This window comes from Trichechus manatus, unplaced genomic scaffold (genome assembly GCF_000243295.1).
Source record: "Trichechus manatus latirostris isolate Lorelei unplaced genomic scaffold, TriManLat1.0 scaffold00219, whole genome shotgun sequence".
Classification (NCBI taxonomy): Eukaryota; Metazoa; Chordata; class Mammalia; order Sirenia; family Trichechidae; genus Trichechus; species Trichechus manatus.
The window spans coordinates 568093-576418 of NW_004444155.1; positions in this window are offsets into that span (position 1 = coordinate 568093).

Genomic DNA, 8326 nt, shown 5'->3' on the forward strand with positions numbered 1-8326 from the left:
CTTGGGTTAGCCAGCCCCTGCAGCTACGTGAATTAGGAGAAACCTGATTGTCTTGTCTGCTGATCTTGGAATTCACTGACCTTCACAGCCTGTGAGCAGGAGCCCCTCTCCGACCTGCCTATCTTGAGTCCATCAGCTTCTGCGGCTATGTGAACTGGGAGAGGCCTCTACCCTGATCTGTGGACTTGGGACGTTTTTGCCTCTACAATTGTGTGAGCTATTTCCTTGATGTAAATCTCTGTCTATATATATTTATATGCTTTACTGGTTTTGCTTCTCTAGACAACCCAGCCTAAGACACAGAATTCGGTAAAAATCTTCAATTTCTTCATTTTTGGCATTAGTGGTTGGTGCATAAATTTGAATAATACTCATATTAACTGGACTTCCTTGTAGGCATATGGATATTTATCCTATCACTGACAGTATTGTACTTCAGGATAGATCTTGAAATGTTCTTTTGACGATGAGTGTGACACCAATTGTCTTCATTTTGTCATTTCCAGCGTAATAGACCATATGATTGTCCGATTCAAAATGGCCAATACAAGTCCGTTTCAGCTCCTAATGCTTAGGATATCGATCTTTATGCATTCCATATCATTTTTTATGATTTCCAATTTTCCTAGATTCATACTTCTTATATTCCACCTTCCAATTATTAATGGATGTTTGCAGCTGTTTCTTCTCATTTTGAGTCATGCCACATCAACAAATGAAGGTCCCAGAAGCTTGACTCCATCCACATCATTAAGGTCAACTCTACTTTGAGGAGGTAGTTCTTCCCCAGTCATATTTTGAGTGCCTTCCAACTTGAGGGGCTCATCTTCTGGCACTATATCAGACAATGTTCTGCTGCTATTCATAATGTTTTCACTGGCCAACTTTATTGAAATTAGACCACTAGATCCTTATTCCTAGTCTGTCTTAGTCTGGAAGCTCTGCCTAGACCTTTCCACCATGGGTGACCCTGTTTGTATTTGAAATACTAGTGGCATAGCTTCAAGCATCACAGCAACACACAAGTCACCACAGTTGACAAATTGACAGATGAGTCTTGCAGGTGTGGACCATGCAAATAAAACGTATGGAACTCTAACAAGGGAATTGTTCAGTTTTGCCACCCTGCCAGGCTTAAAGGGAGCCAATCCCAGAAGGAGAGATGCAATCTCACTACCATCAAGATGAACAGCTGGGAGTGGAACATGTCCTTTGGACCAGGGATCCCTGGGCTGAGAACTTCCTAGACCCAGGAGACAGAGGGAGAACTGTAACACCAGAGACGACATGAGATGGTGAGAAGCAGTGACAGAGGAACGGTGGCAGCAGAGCCAGGATACCAGCACAAGACAGCATGGTGGGCTTCCTGACCCACAGAGTAAGGCAGCTACAATGGGTGTGCTGACCCACAGAATAAGAGAGCTGAGAGCCTTTGGGCTGAGGCTTGCTGGCAGAGTGGGGTGCCTCTGGGCACTTATTGGTGGAGCTAGGCTTGCGGACCCACGGAGCAAGGAAGCTGAGTGCCTGTGTGCAGGAGGCTTCCTGGCGGAGTGGGGTGCCTCCAGACACTTATCAGTGGAGCTACAGAGCTTTGAAACACTTGCCTCAGCAGGGCAGATGCAGGCGTGAGGCCCGACGGCCAAGAGGCCACAGGAAGCAGAAGCTGAAGAGACAAGAACACAAGAAGCTGAGCTGCCTCAGTCTCAAAAGGTATGGCTGAGACCTCTGGGGTTTCAAAGGGTGGAGCCATGGCCTCTGGTGTTTCTAAGCGTGGAGTTGTCACTCCGTTGGAGTAGGAGAATGGTGCAGTAGGAGAATGGTGCGCCTAAAGCCGAGAGAGCAGAGTTGCTGTCCCAGGGGCCTGGAAGGCAAAGCTGAAGCCCAGGGCTGAGGGACCTCCACTCAAAATCCAGAGACTGTGGCCAATACCTAAAGTCTGGAGGGCAGGGCTATTGTGTAAATTGTCTCAGAGAACAGAGGATTATTTTCAAAGCCTTGAGGGCTAATGTAATGTATTCTGCTGATTTGCTTGGTGCCTGTTATCACTTCTTTTCCTCTAGTTTCTCCCATTTGTAGTGGGAACGTCTAGCTTGTGATGTTCTGCCACTGTACCTTCGGAAGCAAATAACCTGTATTCTAGATTTCACAGATCAAGAGGAATTTTTGGATTTTGGACTTGGAGTTAAGACTTTTGCTATGATATGATGTTGCAAGGATGTGATTTTTTTGGGGGCCAAAGGGTGGAATGTCATGGTTTGAATTATGTCCCCCCAAAAATGTGTGTATCAGTTTGGCTGGGCCATGATTCCTGGTATTGTGTGATTTTCCTATATGTTGTAAATCCTGCCTCTATGATGTTAATGAGGGAGGATGGCTGGCAGTTGTGTTAGTAAGGCAGGACTGGATCTACAAGACTGGACTGTGTCCTGAGCCAATCTCTTGAGATATAAAAGAGAGAAGTGAGCAGAGAGACAGGGGGACCTCATACCATCAAGAAAGCAGTGCCAGGAGCAGAGCGCATCCTTTGGACTGGGATCCCTGTACTGAGAATCTCCTAGTCTGGGGGAACACTGATGCGAAGGCCAAGAGAGATAGAAAGCCTTCCCCTGGAGCTGACACCCTGAATTTGGACTTTTAGCCTACTTTACTGTAAGGAAATAAACTTCTCTTTGTTAAAACCATCCACTTGTGGTATTTCTGTTATAGGAGCACTAGATAACTAAGACAGAATTTGGTACCGAGAGTGGGGTGAATATGTTTTCCATGTTGCAAGGATGTGATTTTTGGGGGACCAAAGGGTGGAATGTCATGGATTGAATTATGTCCCCCAAAAAATGTGTGTATCAATTTGGCTGGGCCAAGATTCCCAGAATTGTATGGTTGGCCTCCATTTTGTGATTGTAATTTTATGTTAAAGAGTATTAAGGTGGGATTGTAACACCACACTTACCCAGGTCACATCCCTGATCCAATGTAAAGGGAGTTTCCCCGGGGTGTGGCCTGCACCTCTTTTTATATCTTGTAAGAGATAAAAGGAAAGGGAAGCAAGCAGAGAATTGGGGACCTCATACCATCAAGAAAGCAGTGCCGGGAGCAGAGCGCGTCCTTTGGACCATAGTCCCTAAGCAGACAAGCTCCTAGTCCAGGCGAACACCGAAGAGAGGAAGGCCGATAGAGAGAAAAAGCCTTCCCCTGGAGCTGGCACCCTGAATTTGGACTTTTAGCCTACTTTGTCTGTGAGGAAATAAACTTCTCTTCATTAAAACCATCCACTTGTGGTATTTCTGTTATAGCAGCACTAGATGACTAAGACATGGCATCTTTGCTTCTTAACACTTTAAAGAGGTCTTTTGCAACGGATTTGCCTAAGGTGGTATGTCGTTTGATTTCTTGACTGCTGTTTCCATGGGCGTTGATTGTGGATCTAAGTAAAATGAAATCCTTTACAACTTCAATATTTTCTCCATTTATCATGATGTTGCTTATTTGTCCAGCTGTGAGGATTTTTGTTTTCTTTATGTTGAGGTGTAATCCATACTGAAGGCTGTGGTCTTTTATCTTCATCACTAAGTGCTTCAAGTTCTCTTAACTTTCTGCAATCAAGGTTGTGTTATCTGTATATCGCAGGTTGTTAATGAGTCTTCCTGCAATACTGATGCCCATTCTTCTTCATATAATCCAGCTTCTCGGATTATTTGCTCAGCATACAGATTGAATAAGTATGGTGAAAGGCTACAACCCCGAAGCACACCGTTCCTGACTTTAAACCATGCAGTATCCCCTTGTTCTGTTCAAATGACTGCATCTTGGTCTACGTACAGGTTCCTCATGAGCACAATTAACTGTTCTGGAATTCCCATTTTTCACAATGTTATGCATAATTTGTTATGATCCACACAGTTGAATGCATTTGCATAGTCAGTAAAACACAAGTAAACATCTTTCTGGCATTCTCTGCTTTCAACAGGGATCCATCTGACATCAGCAATGATATCCCTGGTTCTACGTCCTCTTCTGAATCCGTCTTGAATTTCTGGCAATTCCCTGTCGATATACTGCTGTAGCCGCTAACCTGAGGGGCTAATATTCCGACACTATACTAGACAAAGTTCGCTGCTATTCATAAGATTTTCACTGGCCAGTGTTTTCTGAAGTAGACTGCCACGTCCTTCTTCCTAGTCTGCCTTAGCCTGGAGGCTCTGCTGAAACCTGTCCACCATGGTTGACCCTGCTAGTGTTTGAAATACTGGTGGCATATCTTCCAGCATCACAGCAACACGCAAGCCAGCACAGTACAACAAACTGACAGATGCATGGGGAGAAAAACAATAGAATCAATAAAAACAGAAGTTGGTTCTTTGAAAAGACCAATAAAATTGACAAACCTTTAGCTAAACTTACAGAGAAAAGATGCAAATAACTAAAATAAAAAATAAAAGTGGGGACGTTACATCTGATCTGACAGAAATAAAGAGAATTATGAGAGAATGTTATGAGCAGCTCTGTGGCAACAAGCTGGATAACCTAGATGAAATGGACAAATTCTTAGACTCACACAACCTACCCAAACAACTCAAGAGTAAATATGAAAGTCTCAACAGATCAATAACAAGTGAAGAGACCGAATCAGTGATCCAAGAACTCCCAACAAAAAAAGTTCTGGACCAGAAGGTTTCGCTGGGGAATGTTACCAAACATTTAGAGAAAAACTGACACAAATACTGTTTAAATTCTTCTAAAAGATAGAGAAGGAAGCAATACTCCCTAATTCATTATATGATGGAAACATAGCTTTAATACCAAAACCAAAGACCCCACAAAAAAAGAAAATTACAGGCCAATATTTCTTAGGAAAGTAGATGCAAAAATACTCAACAAAATACTAGCGAACAGAATCCATCAGCATATTAAAAGAGTCACACACCATGACCAAGTGGGATTTATTGCAGAAATGCAAGGAGAAACAATCAACATAATACAACAAAGGTAAAGAAACATGTGATCATGTTTATGGATGCAGAGAAAACATTTGATAAAATCCAGCACCCTTTCTTGATGAAAACCCTCAAGAAGATTTGTATAGAAAGGAAATTCCTCAATATGATTCAGGGCATATATGAAAAACCAACAGCCAACATTGTACTTAATGGCAAAAAACAGAGCTTTCACCTTGAAATTGGGAACAAGATAAGGGTGCCCACTGTCATCACTTCTATTCAATATTGTTTTAGAAGTCATAGTCAGAGCAATAAGACAAGAAAAAGAAAGAAAAGCTATGTATGTTGGAAAATAAGAAGTATAATTTTCTCTATTCATGGGTGATATGATCCTATATATAGAAAATCCCCAAGAGTCCACAAGAAAACTTTGAGACCTAATAGAGAAGTTTAACAAAGTTGTAGGGTACAAGGTCAACAAACAAAAATCAGTTGGGTTTTTATACACTAGCAATGAGAAATCTGAAAGGGAAATTAGGGAAACAATTCCATTTACAATAGCATCTAAGAGAATAAAATACCTAGGAATAAATCTAACTAGGGACGTAAAGGACTTATACAATTAAAACTACAAGACATTGCTGAAAAAGATTTAAATAAATGGAAATATGTTCCATATTCATGGATTGAAAGACTTAATATCATTAAGATGTCAATACACCCAAAGCAATCTATAGATTCAATGCAATCCTGGTCAAAATTCCAACAGCCTTCTTTACAGAAATAGAATAACCAGTTGTCAACTTTGTATGGAATGGCAATAGGCCCCAAATAACTAAAATAATGTTGAAAGAGAAGAACAAAGTAGGAGGACTCACACTTCCTGATTTTAAAACATACTACACTGCTATCGAAACAGCCTGGTACTGGTATAACAATAGACACAGAGACCAATGGAACAGAATTGAGAATCCAGGAATAAACCCACACATCTATGCTCAACTGATTTTTGAAAAGAATGCTAAGTCCATTCGATGGGAAGGAAGATTCTCTTCAATAAATCGTGCTGGAAAAATTGGATTTCCACATGCAGAAAAATGCAACAGAATCGATGCCTCACAGCACACACAAAAACAAATTCAAAATAGATTAAGGATCTAAATGTGCAAACTAAAACCATAAAATTATTCAAAGAAAATGCACGGGCAATGCTATCAGACGTAGCTTTCAACAATGGATTATCTAATATAGTAACAAAAGCAGAAACAGAAAAAGAGAAATAAATAAATTGGAGCTCATAAAAGTTAAAAACTTTTGTTCATGAAAAGACTTTACAAAAAAAAGTGAAAAGACAAGCTACCTACTGGGACAATATCTTCAGAAACCACGAATCTGACAAGAATGTAATAACAAAATTAAATATAAAACTTTGACAACAACAAAATACAAGTAACCCAATAATAAAATGGGCAAAGGACTTGAATAGACATTTCACCAAAGAGGACATTCAAATAGTCACCAAACACATGAAAAGATGCTCAGCATCATTAGCCATCAGAGAGATGCAAATCAAAACCACAATGAGATACCATTTCACTCCCACTAAGATGACTAAGATTAAAAATAAGATAAAATAACAAATGTTGGCAAGGATGTGGGGAAATTGGAATCCTTATCCATTGTTGGTTGGAATGTAAAATGGTACAGCCATTGTGGAAAGTGTGGCGTTTCCTCAAAAAACTAAAAATAGAACCACCATATGATCCAGCCGTTCCGCTCTTAAGTATATACCCAAAAGACTTGAAAGCAGAGACTCAAACAGAGACTTGTACACCAATGTTCACTGCCTATTCACAATAGCCAAAAGGTGGAAACAACTTAAATGCTCATTAACAGATGAATGAATAAATAAAATGTGGTACATACATACTGTGGAATACTACTCAGCCAGCAGGAAAAATGAATTCTTGATAGATGCTACAGTATGCATGGAACTTGAAGACATTGTGCTGAGTGAAATAAGCCAATCACAAAAGGACAAATATAGTATGATCTCACTTATATAAAAGACAAACAAGAAAAGGCAAATGTGCAGAGCCAAAGTTTATTAGTGGTTACCAAGGGTGGAGGGAGGGAGAAAAGAGAGGGTTAACGGTGAGGAAAAATCTATTGATTAAGGGTAGTGTTGCACAGCCAATTATTGTAGTTGCCATTAGTAAGTTGTACACCTGTAAAAAGTTGAATTGGCAAAAGTGTGATAGATATATTTACACAATAATATAAGAAAAAAAGAGTAGCTGCTGAAGCTGCTTATGTACAAACAAACACTTTATGGGATTTGGTTCCTTGATTTGGAGGTTTAGGGTCATGGTTTCATGGGACATTCTGGTTAACTGGCCTAATAATGTGTTTAGTGCTTCTGGTCTACCTCCTCATTCATTGCATAGTGACTGGGATCTTAAAGACTTACAAGCAACCATCCAAGGCACAACAATTGGTCTTTATTCACCCGGAGCAACAGAGGAAGAAGAGTTAGGAATACTAGGAGGATGAGGAATATGTGGCTAATAGCCAACATGAAGAACTGCCTCCTTTGTCATGAGACCAGAAGAACTGGATGGTGCCTGGCTACCATTACTGAACATTTTGAGAAAAGATTCCATAGAAGAATCTTGATCAAAAGTCGGGGGGATGCAGAACAGAATTTCAGATTTTAATGAACTCTAGACTTTCTGGAGCCATGGAGTATGGATGAACCCCTGAAACTATCGCCTTGAGATAATCTTTAAACTTTAAAACAAAAATATCCCCTGAAGTCATTTTAAAACTGAACAATAGTTTAGCTTAACTAGTAAAAAAAGCCTTCCTTGAGCATTATGCTCTTTGAAGAATCTATATGGGGTCAAATTCACAACAGTAACTTGAAATATTAGATAGGAAACTTAGTGGGCCGTGAGTTTATGTTAATGAGGAAGGAACAACTCAGGAAAGGAGGGTGAGAATGGTTGTACTACTCAAAAAATGTAATCAATGTCACTAAATTGTACATGTAGAAACTGTTGAATTGGTGTGTTTTGCTGTGTATATTCTCAACAACAAAATAAAAACCTAATGTAAACTAAGAACTTGCGTAAATGTATCAATTTTGGTTTATCAGTTATTACAAATGGTCCACACAAATGCAAGATTTTAGTAATAAACCTGTGGTGGGGGGCAGAAGGGGTGCATGTAAACTCACTGTACTTTCAGCACATTTTTTCTGCAAACCTAAAACTGCTTTAAAAAATAAAGTCTATTTAAAAAAAGTAAAAAATTAAAAACCTGATAAAAAAAGGTATGTTCATGTTTGTAAGCAGTTGCCATCAAGTTTATTCTAACTCATTGTGACC